This window comes from Triticum dicoccoides, chromosome 6A, assembly GCF_002162155.2.
Source record: "Triticum dicoccoides isolate Atlit2015 ecotype Zavitan chromosome 6A, WEW_v2.0, whole genome shotgun sequence".
NCBI classification, from domain to species: domain Eukaryota; kingdom Viridiplantae; phylum Streptophyta; class Magnoliopsida; order Poales; family Poaceae; genus Triticum; species Triticum dicoccoides.
Window position 1 is genome coordinate 621,609,499 of NC_041390.1, and position 12,305 is coordinate 621,621,803.

Here is a 12,305-nt window from a genome sequence, read left to right on the forward strand (position 1 = left end):
GCGACTGGCCACCATGAGCTTCATCGCCGGCGGGCAGGCGCTCCCTCGCCGGCCGCCATGGCCAGATCCATCCCCTACCTACAGCCTTCACGCGCGCGCATCCCCTCCCCCTCCTCCCGGGCTGCGTTTGGGCCACCAAAAGCTCCATCGCCGACGGCCAGGCGCTCCCTTGCCGGCCGCCATGGCTGCCTGCCGTCATGCCCGGATCCTCCCGCGTATACAAGTGTTGCAACCGTCATCTAGAAAAGCTTCAACAACCGTTGAAAAAAGCTTCAACCATGGACATAGAAAGCTTCAATGGCACTGCACAACAAGGGGAAGCTGCAACCGTAGTTGGATTTTGCTACTACCGGCAAAGCTTTTTGCTACATCCATCAGGCAGAGCTGCGACCTTGTGAGGACGACAATGATGTTTTTGCTGCAACTGTGGCAGGATTTTGCTACTACCGTTGGAGTTTTTTGCTACATCCATGTAAGGCGGAGCTGCGACCTCGCGAAGGCGGCGACTGCATTTTTGCTGCACCTGTAGTTTCATTTTGCTACTACCGGTGAATTTTTTTGCTACATCCATTCAAATGGCGTTGATTGACTCGCGGCCGCCCGCCATGGCTGCCTGCCGCCATGCCCGGATCCTCCCGCGTATACAAGTGTTGCAACCATCACTTGTAAAAGCTTCAACAGCCGTTGAAAAAAGCTTCAACCATAGACATAGAAAGCTTCAATGGCACTGCACAACAAGGGGAAGCTGCAACCGTAGTTGGATTTTGCTACTACCGGCAAAGCTTTTTGCTACATCCATCAGGCAGAGCTGCGTCCTCGTGAGGACGACAATGATGTTTTTGCTGCAACCGTAGTAGGATTTTGCTACTACCATTGGAGTTTTTTGTACATCCATTCAAATGGCGTTGATTAACTCGCGGCCGGCGTCGACGTATTTTCCTGCAGCGAGCGTCAAGAGGTGCAACCGCAGGTGGAGCTGTTGCATGGGTCGAGGGGACAACGAGGCCGGGAGGGTGGGGGACCGGCGACAAGGACGACCGGCGAGGGCGGGGCCTGGCGGGCGACGAAGAAGACCGGCGAGGGTGGGGACTGACGACGGGGACGACCACCGGAGGGGACAGGAGGCGCGGTGCCGTGCTCCCCGAGCGGGAGATGCGGATCCAGGCCGACTGCCCGAGGAAGAAGAAGTTGGGGACGATCTGTTTTTTTTTTTGCCTGGATCCAACGGCTGCGTGGCTCACATCCGATGGCCTGGGCTGGACCGGCCGAAACGCTCGGCCGGTGCGCCGGCGCCTATAAGCGCCCGCCTCCGCCAATTTTCCTACTAGTATCCTCCGGTCCTTTGTATCTACATATAAGTTTTATCCGAAGTCAAAATATCTTTACTTTAACCAAATTCATTAAAAAAATATCAACATTTACAATGCCAGCTCAATGTTATATGATTCATTTTGAAATGTTATTAGATTCCTTATGAAACCTTCGAACACTCAATCTCTCATGATGCCATATGCACTCGAGTATCTTCCACAGAGCCTTGGAAACCTGAAAATCACTGCAAGACGTTTTTAAGGTTATGGATACAAGAGCATCAAGTCTTTGCCACGGCGTATACAACAACTCACCAGTCCCATGGTGTTGCAAAAATGCGGACATCAGTGAACTGAGGCTGTTGTGTGAACCAGGCTTGCCCGCGTCAGGAACATTGTAAGTGTTCTACCAAGCTTTATTATCTAAATGTACCACGGCTAGTGCACGCAGACAATGAGCCACGGCCGGGCGTCGTCTTCCGGCCGACGCACCGGAGCTCGCCCTGCATGCAGCCACATTCCACTTGGGCGTGTGCTTGACGCCATCTTCGAGCAACATTTCAACACGCGACCTCAAATGGTCTGGCAGCGTCCGTTTGAGTGTAAATGGACAGAACGGACTGCCCAACGCACGAGAGCAACGGATCAATGTCCGTTTTCGGTCCGCTTTCAACCCATTCCAGACCGAAATTTCAGCCGTGCTTGCGTCGAAACGGACAACGTGTAGACGGGCGGGACACGCGCCCTTGTCCTCCCCTGGGCCGCCTGTCAGGGACACGCCCGCCCACTTTCCCTCCATTTCATCCAAAACCCTCCCGGACCCTTCCTCCCCTCCCTCCATCATGTCTGGCAACCTGACGAATCCAGGCACGCTGCCGCGCCCGTGGTGAAGAAGAAGCCTGCCAAGAAGCCACGGTTGGAGCTCATGCCAGCAGAGGTCGCCAAGCTCGACGCCGAATCGGCCAAGAGGAGGAACCGACAGATGAAGGTGGCGAAGAAGAAGGCCGTTGCCGAGTACGCCGCCGAGGCGGCCGCGCTACGTGCCACACAGCATCAGGCCTACGTCGAGGACAAGGAGTCCATAGTCGCCAAGGCGCACGCCCTCCTCATTCTAGTGTTGTGCCAACTCCCGTCGGTCATTATCTCAGTCGCTGCCATGGCCGCGGCCAGCACAGGCTCGTCGGTTGTTCGTCCTCCACAACACTGGTCCCCGAGCTCGTCCGTCACAACAGAGACGCCAGGGTATTGTGCGGCGCAGCTGCATAGCCATGGGCACACACTGTTCTCTACATTGCTGAACTACAGCGTGGTCGCTCCACCCATGCCCGCGGGCATCATCGATCAACGTCACGCCAGGGTACAGTGGCGTTGGCCAGCTGTCCGACAGGACACAAAGGAAGCAGCCCGGTCGATCCCTTCGGCCAAAATGACCGGCGCTCGCAAGTTGTTTGATGAAATGCCACTGCCGACGCCAACGATCGACGACCTTGACTACACGGCATTCATGGAGAATGTCATCTTCGAGGGCCTTGATGAGGCCTTCCACATTGACGGCCAAGGCTAAGCTTTCGATCCCGACGCGACCCAAAGCCAGGACGGCCGCGACCACTACGATGACACTCAATTCGATGCATTATGAAGATGAGGACGACCATGGAAACTCTTGGCATGAAGATGATGACTTGTATTGTGAGGATGAGGAAGAAGAGGTCGACATTTCGATGGAGCCATTGGTGTTTATCGACGAGCTCCCCCAAAGGGCCGAAGCAGAAAAGAAGAGGCAAAGCATTCACATGCGATCATACACTCAAGAAGAGGACACTTTGATTTGCGAGAGTTGGATGGAGATAGGCTAAGATCCCATGAAAGGTGCCGAGCAAAAAGGATCCATCTTTTGGACTAGAGTTCACAAGAACTTTCATGAGCGAAGGAAGTTTACCCCGTATCAATTTGTGAGCACCCGTGGCCTCAATTCAATCCAAAAGAGATGGGGGTTCATGTTGGGGAACGCAGTAATTTCAAAAAAATGCCTACGCACACGCAAGATCATGGTGATGCATAGCAACGTGAGGGGAGATTATCGTCCACGTACTCTCGTAGACCGTAAGCGGAAGCGTTATGAGAACGCGGTTGATGTAGTCATACGTCTTCATGATCCGACCGATCCAAGTACCGAACGCACGGCACCTCCCAGTTCGGCACACGTTTAGCTCGATGACGTCCCACGAATTTCGATCCAGCAGACCTTCGAGGGAGAGTTTCTCAGCACGACGGCGTGATGACGGTGATGATGTTGCTACCGACGCAGGGCTTCGCCTAAGCACTGCTACGATATGATCGAGGTGGATTATGGTGGAGGGGGGCACCGCACACGGCTTGGAACAATCAACTTGTGTGTCTTGGGGTGCCCCTGCCCCCGTATATAAATGAGTAAGGGGGAGGCCGGCCGGCCCTAGCATGACGCGCCAGGAGGAGTCCTACTCCCAACGGGAGTAGGATCCCCCCTTTTCCTAGTTGGACTAGGAGAGAAGGAAGGGGGAGAGAGGGAGGAAGGAAAGGGGGCGCCGCCCCCCTCCTAGTCCAATCCGGACCAGAGGGAGAGGGGGCGTGCGGCCTGCCCTGGTCTCCTCTCTCTCTCCACTATGGCCCAATAAGGCCCATACATTTACCGGGGGTTCCGGTAACCTCCCGATACTCCGGAAAAAAAATCCCGATTTCACCCGGAACTATTCCGATGTCCAAATATAGGCTAGCAATATATCGATCTTTATGTCTCGACCATTTTGAGACTCCTCGTCATGTCCGTGATCATATTCGGGACTACGAACTACCTTCGGTACATCAAAACACATAAACTCATATTACCCATTGTCACCGAACTTTAAGCGTGCGGACCCTACGGGTTTGAGAACTATGTAGACATGACCGAGACTCGTCACCGGTCAATAACCAATAGCGGAACCTGGATGCTCATATTGGTTCCTACATATTCTATGAAGATCTTTATCGGTCAAACCGCATAACAACATACGTTGTTCCCTTTGTCATCGGTATGTTACTTGCCCGAGATTCGATCGTCGGTATCCTTGTACCTAATTCAATCTCGTTACCGGCAATTCTCTTTACTCGTTCCGTAATGCATCATTGCACAACTAACTCATTAGTCACAATGCTTGCAAGGCTTATAGTGATGTGCATTACCAAGAAGGCCCGGAGATACCTCTCCGGCAATCGGAGTGACAAATCCTAATCTTGATCTATGCCAACTCAACAAGTATCATCGGAGACACTTGTAGAGCACCTTTATAATCACCCAGTTACATTGTGACGTTTGGTAGCACACAAAGTGTTCGTCCAGTATTCGGGAGTTGCATAATCTCATAGTCATAGGAACATGTATAAGTCATGAAGAAAGCAATAGCAACAAACTAAATGATCATCGTGCTAAGCTAACGGAATGGGTCAAGTCAATCACATCATTCTCTAATTATGTGATCCCGTTAATCAAATGATAACTCATGTCTATGGCTAGGAAACTTAACCATCTTTGATTCAACGAGCTAGTCAAGTAGAGGCATACTAGTGACACTCTGTTTGTCTATGTATTCACACATGTACTAAGTTTTCGGTTAATACAATTCTAGCATGAATAATAAACATTTATCATGATATAAGGAAATAAATAATAACTTTATTATTGCCTCTAGGGCATATTTCCTTGAGTCTCTCACTTGCACTAGAGTCAATAATCTAGTTCACATCTTTATGTGATTAGTTCACATCTCCATGTGACTAATACCCGAAGGGTTTACTACAGTCAATAATCTAGTTCACATCGCTATGTGATTAACAATCAAAGAGTGATCATGTTTTGCTTGTGAGAGAAGCTTAGCCTACGGGTCTGCAATATTCAGATCCGTATGTATTTCACAAATTTCTATGTCTACAACGCTCTGCACGGAGCTACTCTAACTAATTGCTCCCACTTTCAATATGTATGCAGATCAAGACTTAGAGTCATCTAGATCGATGTAAAAAGCTTGCATCGATGTAACTCTTTACGACGAACTCTTTTACCTCCATAACCGAGAAATATTTCCTTAGTCCTCTAAGGATAATTTAGACCGTTGTCCAGTGACCTACTCCTAAATCACTATTGTACTCCCTTGCCAGAAAGATGCTAAGGTATATAATAGGACTGGTAAACAGCATATCATAGTTTATAGAACCTATGACTGACGCATAGGGAATGGATTTTCATTCTCTTTCTATTTTCTACTGTGGTTGGGTCTTGAGTCTTTACTCAACTTCACACCTTGCAACACAGGCAAGAACTCCTTCTTTGACTATTCCATTTTGAACTACTTCAAAATCTTGTCAAGGTATGTACTCATTGAAAAAACTTATCAAGCGTCTTAATCTATCTCTATAGATCTTGATGCTCAATGTGTAAGCAGCTTCATCGAGGTCTTTCTTTGAAGAACTCTTTTCAAACACTCTTTATGCTTTCTAGAAAATTCTACATTATTTCCGATCAACAATATGTCATTCACATATACTTATCAGAAATGTTGAAGTGCTCCCACTCACTTTCTTGTAAATACATGCTTCACCGCAAGTCTGTATAAAACCATATGCTTTGATCGCATTATCAAAGCATATATTCCAACTCCAAGATGCTTGCACCAGTCCATAGATGGATCGCTGGAGCTTGCTCACTTTGTTAGCACCTTTAGGATCGACAAAACCTTCTGTTTGCATCATATACAACTCTTCTTTTAAGAAATCCATGAAGGAATGCAGTTTTGACATCCATTTGATAGATTTCATAAAATGCGGTAACTGCTAATACGTCCATTTTGCATCATGCTTTTATATCAATATTTATTGCATTATGGGCTGTTATTACACATTATGTCACAATACTTATGCCTATTCTCTCTTATTTTACAAGGTTTACATAAAGAGGAAGAATGCCGGCAGCTGGGATTCTGGGCTGGAAAAGGAGCAAATATTATAGACCTATTCTGCACAGCTCCAAAAGTCCTGAAACTTCACAGAAGATGTTTTCCAAATATATAAAAGAAATAATGAGAGCAAGAACCTCACCAGGGGGGCCACACCCTGCCCACGAGGGCGGGGGGGGGGGGGCGCCCTACCCCCTGGGCGCGCCCCCTACCTCGTGGGCCCCCTGATGGCCCTCCGGTGGCCATCGTCTGCTATATGGAGTCTTTCGATGGGAAAAAAAAATAAAAAACCATCTTCTCGGACGAAACTCCGCCGCTACGAGGCGGAACCTTGGCAGAATCAATCTAGGGCTCTGGCGGAGTTGTTCTGCCGGGGAAACTTCCCTCCCGGAGGGGGAAATCATCGCCATCGTCATCACCAATGCTACTCTCATCGGGAGAGGGCAATCTCCATCAACATCTTCATCGGCACCATCTCATCTCAAAACCCTAGTTCATCTCTTGTATCCAATTCTTCTCTCCAAGTCTGGGATTGGTGCTAGTAGGTTGCTAGTAGTGTTAATTACTCCTTGTAGTTGATGCTAGTTGGTTTAATTGGTGGAAGATCATATGTTCAGATCCTATATGCATATTAATACCCCTCTGATTATGAACATGTTTATGCTTTGTGATTAGTTACTTTTGTGCCTGAGGACATGGGAGAAGTCTTGCTATTAGTAGTCATGTGAATTTGGTATTCGTTCGATATTTTGATGAGATGTATGTTGTCTCTCCTCTAGTGGTGTTATGTGAACATCGAATACAAGACACTTCACCATTATTTGGGCCTAAAGGAAGGCATTGGGAAGTAATAAGTAGATGATGGGTTGCTAGAGTGACAGAAGCTTAAACCATAGTTTATGCGTTGCTTCGTAAGGGGCTGATATGGATCCATATGTTCCATGCTATGGTTAGGTTTACCTTAATACTTTTGTTGTATTTGCGGATGCTTGCAATAGAGGTTAACCATAAGTGGGATGTTTGTCCAAGTAAGGACAACACCCAAGCACCGGTCCACCCACATACCAAATTATCAAAGTACCGAACACAAATCATATGAACGTGATGAAAACTAGCTTGACGATATTCCCATGTGTCCTCGGGAGCGCTTTACATCATATAAGAGTGTGTCCAGGCTTGTCCTTTGCTACAAAAGGATTGGGACACCTTGCTACACTTTACTTACTTTCGTTACTTGTTGCTCGTTACAAGTTATCTTATCACAAAACTATCTGTTACCACTTATTTCAGTACTTGCAGAGAATATCTTGCTGGAAACCGCTTACATTTCTTTCTGCTCCTTGTTGGGTACGACACTCTTACTTATCAAAAGGACTACGATAGATCCCCTATACTTCTGGGTCATCAAGACTCTTTTCTGGCGCCGTTGCCGGGGAGTGAAGCGCCATTGGTAGGTGGAATTTGGTACGGAAAAATTTATATAGTGTGCTGAAATTTACTGTCACTTGTTACCATGGAAGGTAATCCTCTGAGGGGCTTGTTCGGGGTATCTTCACCCTGACCAGTAGAGCAAAGAGTTGCTCCTCAACCTACTGGACCTACTGAAAATGAAAATGCTTGCTTTGAGGTTCCTTCGGGTATGATAGAGAAACTGCTAGCTAATCCTTTTCTAGGAGATGGAACAAAACATCCTGATGAACATTTGATATATGTGGATCAAGTTTCTGGATTATTTAAGCTTGCAGGTGTACCCGGAGATGTTGTTAGGAAGAAGGTCTTCCCCTTATCTTTGAGGGGAGATGCATCGACATGGTATAGGCTATGTGATGATATGAGGTCTTGGAACTACAAACAATTGAAATTGGAATTTCATCAGAAGTTTTATCCTATGCATCTTGTTCATCGTGATCGCAATTATATATATAATTTTTGGCCTCACGAAGGAGAAATCATCGCTCAAGCTTGGGGGAGGCTTAAATCAATGGTATATTCATGCCCCAATCATGAGCTCTCAAGAGAAATGATTATTCAAAATTTTTATGCTCGGCTTTCTGGTAACAATCGCACCATGCTTGATACTTCTTGTGCTGGCTCTTTTATGATGAAGACTATTGAGTTCAAATGGGATTTATTGGAAAGAATTAAACGCAACTCTGAAGATTGGGACCTCGACAATGGTAAGGAGTCAGGTATGACACCTAGTTTTGATTTTGTTAAATCTTTTATGGATATCGATATTTTTCGTAAATTTAGCACTAAATATGGACTTGACTCTGAGATAATAGCTTCTTTCTGTGAATCTTTTGCTACTTATGTTGATCTGCCCAAGAAGAAGTGGTTTAAATATCATCCTCCCATAGAAGTAAAAGTAGTTGCACCTATTAAAGTTGAAGAAAAGACTATTACTTATAATGATCCTATTGTTCCTACTTCTTATGTTGAGAAACCACCTTTCCCGGTTAGGATAAAGGATCATGCTAAAGCTTCAACTGTGGTTCGTAAAAGCAATATTAAAACATATACACCTCCTGAGCAAGTTAAAGTTGAACCTAATATTGCTATTGTTAAAGATCTCTTGTCTGATAATATTGATGGACATGTTATTTATTTCTGTAATGAAACTGCTAGAATTGCTAAACCCCGTGATAAAGATAAACCTAGACTTGTAGTAGGCATGCCTATTATTTCTATTAAAATAGGAGATCATTGTTATCATGGCTTATGTGATATGGGTGCTAGTGTTAGTGCAATACCTTATTCCTTATACAAAGAAGTTATGCATGATATTGCACCTGCTGAGATGGAAGATATTGATGTCATAATTAAACTTTCCAATAGAGATACTATTTCACCGATGGGAATTGTTAGAGATGTTGAAGTCTTGTGTGGGAAAACTAAATATCCTGCTGATTTTCTTGTTCTTGGTTCCCCACAAGATAGCTTTTGTCCCATTATATTTGGTAGACCCTTCTTAAATACTGTTAATGCTACCATAGATTGCAAAAGAGATGTTGTTACTGTCGGTTTAGATGATATGATTCATGAATTTAATTTTTCTAAATTTAGTAGACAACACCGTGAAGAAGAATTACCTAGTAAGGATGAAATTATTGGTCTTGCTTCTATTGCCGTACCTCCTAGTGATCCTTTAGAACAATATTTGCTAGACCATGAAAACGATATGTTTATGAATGAAAGAAGGGAATTAGATGAAGTATTCTTTAAACAGGAACCTATGCTGAAAAATAATTTACCTGTTGAAATCCTAGGGGATCCTCCTCCACCCAAGGGTGATCCCGTGTTTGAGCTTAAACTGTTACCTGATACTCTTAAATATGCTTGTCTTGATGAGAAAAAGATATATCATGTTATTATTAGTGCTAACCTTTCAGAGCATGAAGAAGAGAGATTATTGAAAACTCTGAAGAAGCACCGTGCTGCTATTGGGTATACTCTTGATGATCTTAAGGGCATTAGTCCCACTCTATGTCAACATAAAATTAATTTGGAAGAAGATGCTAAACCAGTTTGTGATCATCAACGCCGACTGAATCCTAAAATGAAAGAAGTGGTAAGAAAGGAGATACTAAAGCTCCTTGAGACAGGTACACTAGTGCAGAACCGGGCAATAGCACCAGTTCGTAAGGCCCTTTAGTGCCGGTTCAGTAACCGGCACTAAATTGTAGGCACTAAAGCCCCCCCCCCTTTAGTACCGGTTCAGCACGAACCAGTGCTAAAGGGCAACCACGTGGCATGAGCCAGCTCCGTGGGCGCTTAGGACATTAGTACCGGTTGGTAACACCAACCGGTACTAAATGTTTGGGTATGTTTTGGTTTTATTTTTTATTTTTACTTTAATTTTGTGTTTTCAATTTAATTTAGTGATTGTTTTACATTATAATGAGTTGTTAAATCATTAGGTAAATGTACTGCGGATTAGTTTGACTGGATGCGTGGATCCTAGCTAAGTCATCAAGTATATGTCATATCCATATTATATATACTTGTTCACCTACTTAAGTGATCGAGGTAATATGGATATGGCATATACTTGATCACTTAGCTAGAATCCATCCAGTTGAAACTAATATGCAATTTCTTTCATAAATGATATAATAACTCATCATCATCATCATCATATTAATTCATATAAAAACTCTTGCATCATATATATCATCACCAACTGTTTTCATAGCAAAGATATCATCGAGTTCAACATGGTAATGATATTATAAGCATTCATAACACCACAAAAGCAAATCACTCTTTGAGATTAAGTTCAGGACGAAGAACATGAACATGAGAGGACAAGTACTAAGAGCATGAACTAGCTAATTAATCACTCCTGCTGCTCTATCTCAGGTAAAATAGCATAGAACATGTATAGCTTTGCTGATTCATCATATTGGAGCATGCAGATGAACTTGTCTCCTAATCATGGGTTGCGCTTCTGATTGCTGCCCCCTAGTACTTCTCTGTGATCGTTCACAATTTTGCTCCAGTCTTTTACTATTAAGCATTCCTCGCTATTAGAAATCCTGAATGCACTAAAGTGCATTGTAGGATATCTTGGCCGTAAGCTAACAATATTCATGGTACCTTTAGTCTCTATCCAATTAGGCACAACATTCATTGGGAGTCCCTGTTGAAGAACATCCTATAGTAACATACTTAGCAATGAAGTTTAGCTTAAAAGATAATGTATGCAAAAGATGCACTGAGGAGAAATAGTAGAAATCTTACCATCTTTCCTAAATATATGTGACCGTAGTTCAGCACGAACACTATTGGTCGCACGTTTTGAGTACTAACATTTCTAAGTGCAGGAAAGAAATTTGTCTTGACAGCATCAAGATTCTCAAGCCATGAAACATAATGACTTGTCTCCTCGCAGTTTAGTTCAGCCCTGGGACAGTGGACGGTTCTGTCTACCAAGCGCGGACATGTTTGCTTGATTGGAAGTAAGCTGTCAATATAAATTGAGATCTATTAATTATTCAACTGGTTCAAATAATCTCATATCGAAGACATAAATATGGTTGAGAAACTCACATACTGGTAGAACTGGAGGCGTCTGCACATCGACCCAGATGTCTCTATTACCTTCAATATCATCTTCCGGACGAATATCAAAGGTGATAACCATATCAGGCTCAAATGCATAAGCCTTGCATAGTGCTTGCCAAGTTTTGCATTCAAAATAGGTGTATGTGTCTGCATTTTATAATTTGACGTTGAAGGTATAACCATGCTCGATCTTCAAGTAAACTCTTTTTACCTCCATAGTTTTGTTAGGACTGAAACCTATCTTATCCGAGACAAAAATTCTTCATTGGCAGGGGATACGCTAGTAGAATAGTAAAAAATTAAAATTAAAATTTGAAGCAAATGAAGCATAAGTCATGCTTAATTACGAAAAAAGACTTGTCGTTGTGACTTACTGTATCCACTTCGAAGTTCTCATCCAGCTTGATGCTGAAGCGTCTATCATCAACTAGAAAATTTCTGCCGCACAGGCCGCGCTGGTCTTCGCAGTATTCGCACATAATGAAATCGTGTTCGTCGTTAGACGACATTCCTATGTTCATAGGTGAAACATTAAACACTTATTAGTTCTATTAATTCAACTAATTCTGTTAATTCAACTAGTTCAACTAATTAATTAAACTAATTCAACTAAGCACTTACGAAAAATATACCTAATTAATTGAACTAATTCAACTAACTAGTTCAACTAATTAATTCAACTAAACTAGTTCTATTAATTTTCTTACTAAAAATAAGGTAGCTAGTTCTATATAATAAAATGTTAATTAGATAATGAAATCTCATATAACTAAATTAAATATATATCTAACATATAATTTATATCTAATTCATCTAACATTTGACATTAATATCTAACATATGTTCATATATAGGTGAAACATTAAACACTTACTAGTTCTATTAATTCAAGTAAATAAACTAGTTCTATTAATTCAACTAAGCATTTACTAAAAATAAACTAGTTCTATTAATTTCTTAC

General features: G+C 43.5%; 1 pseudogene; it reads right to left on the bottom strand.

Moving 5' to 3' along the window:
* Positions 1 to 239, bottom strand: part of LOC119316154 — a 9,004-nt pseudogene extending 8,765 nt beyond the window's left edge.
* Positions 240 to 12,305: the final 12,066 nt, after the last annotated feature.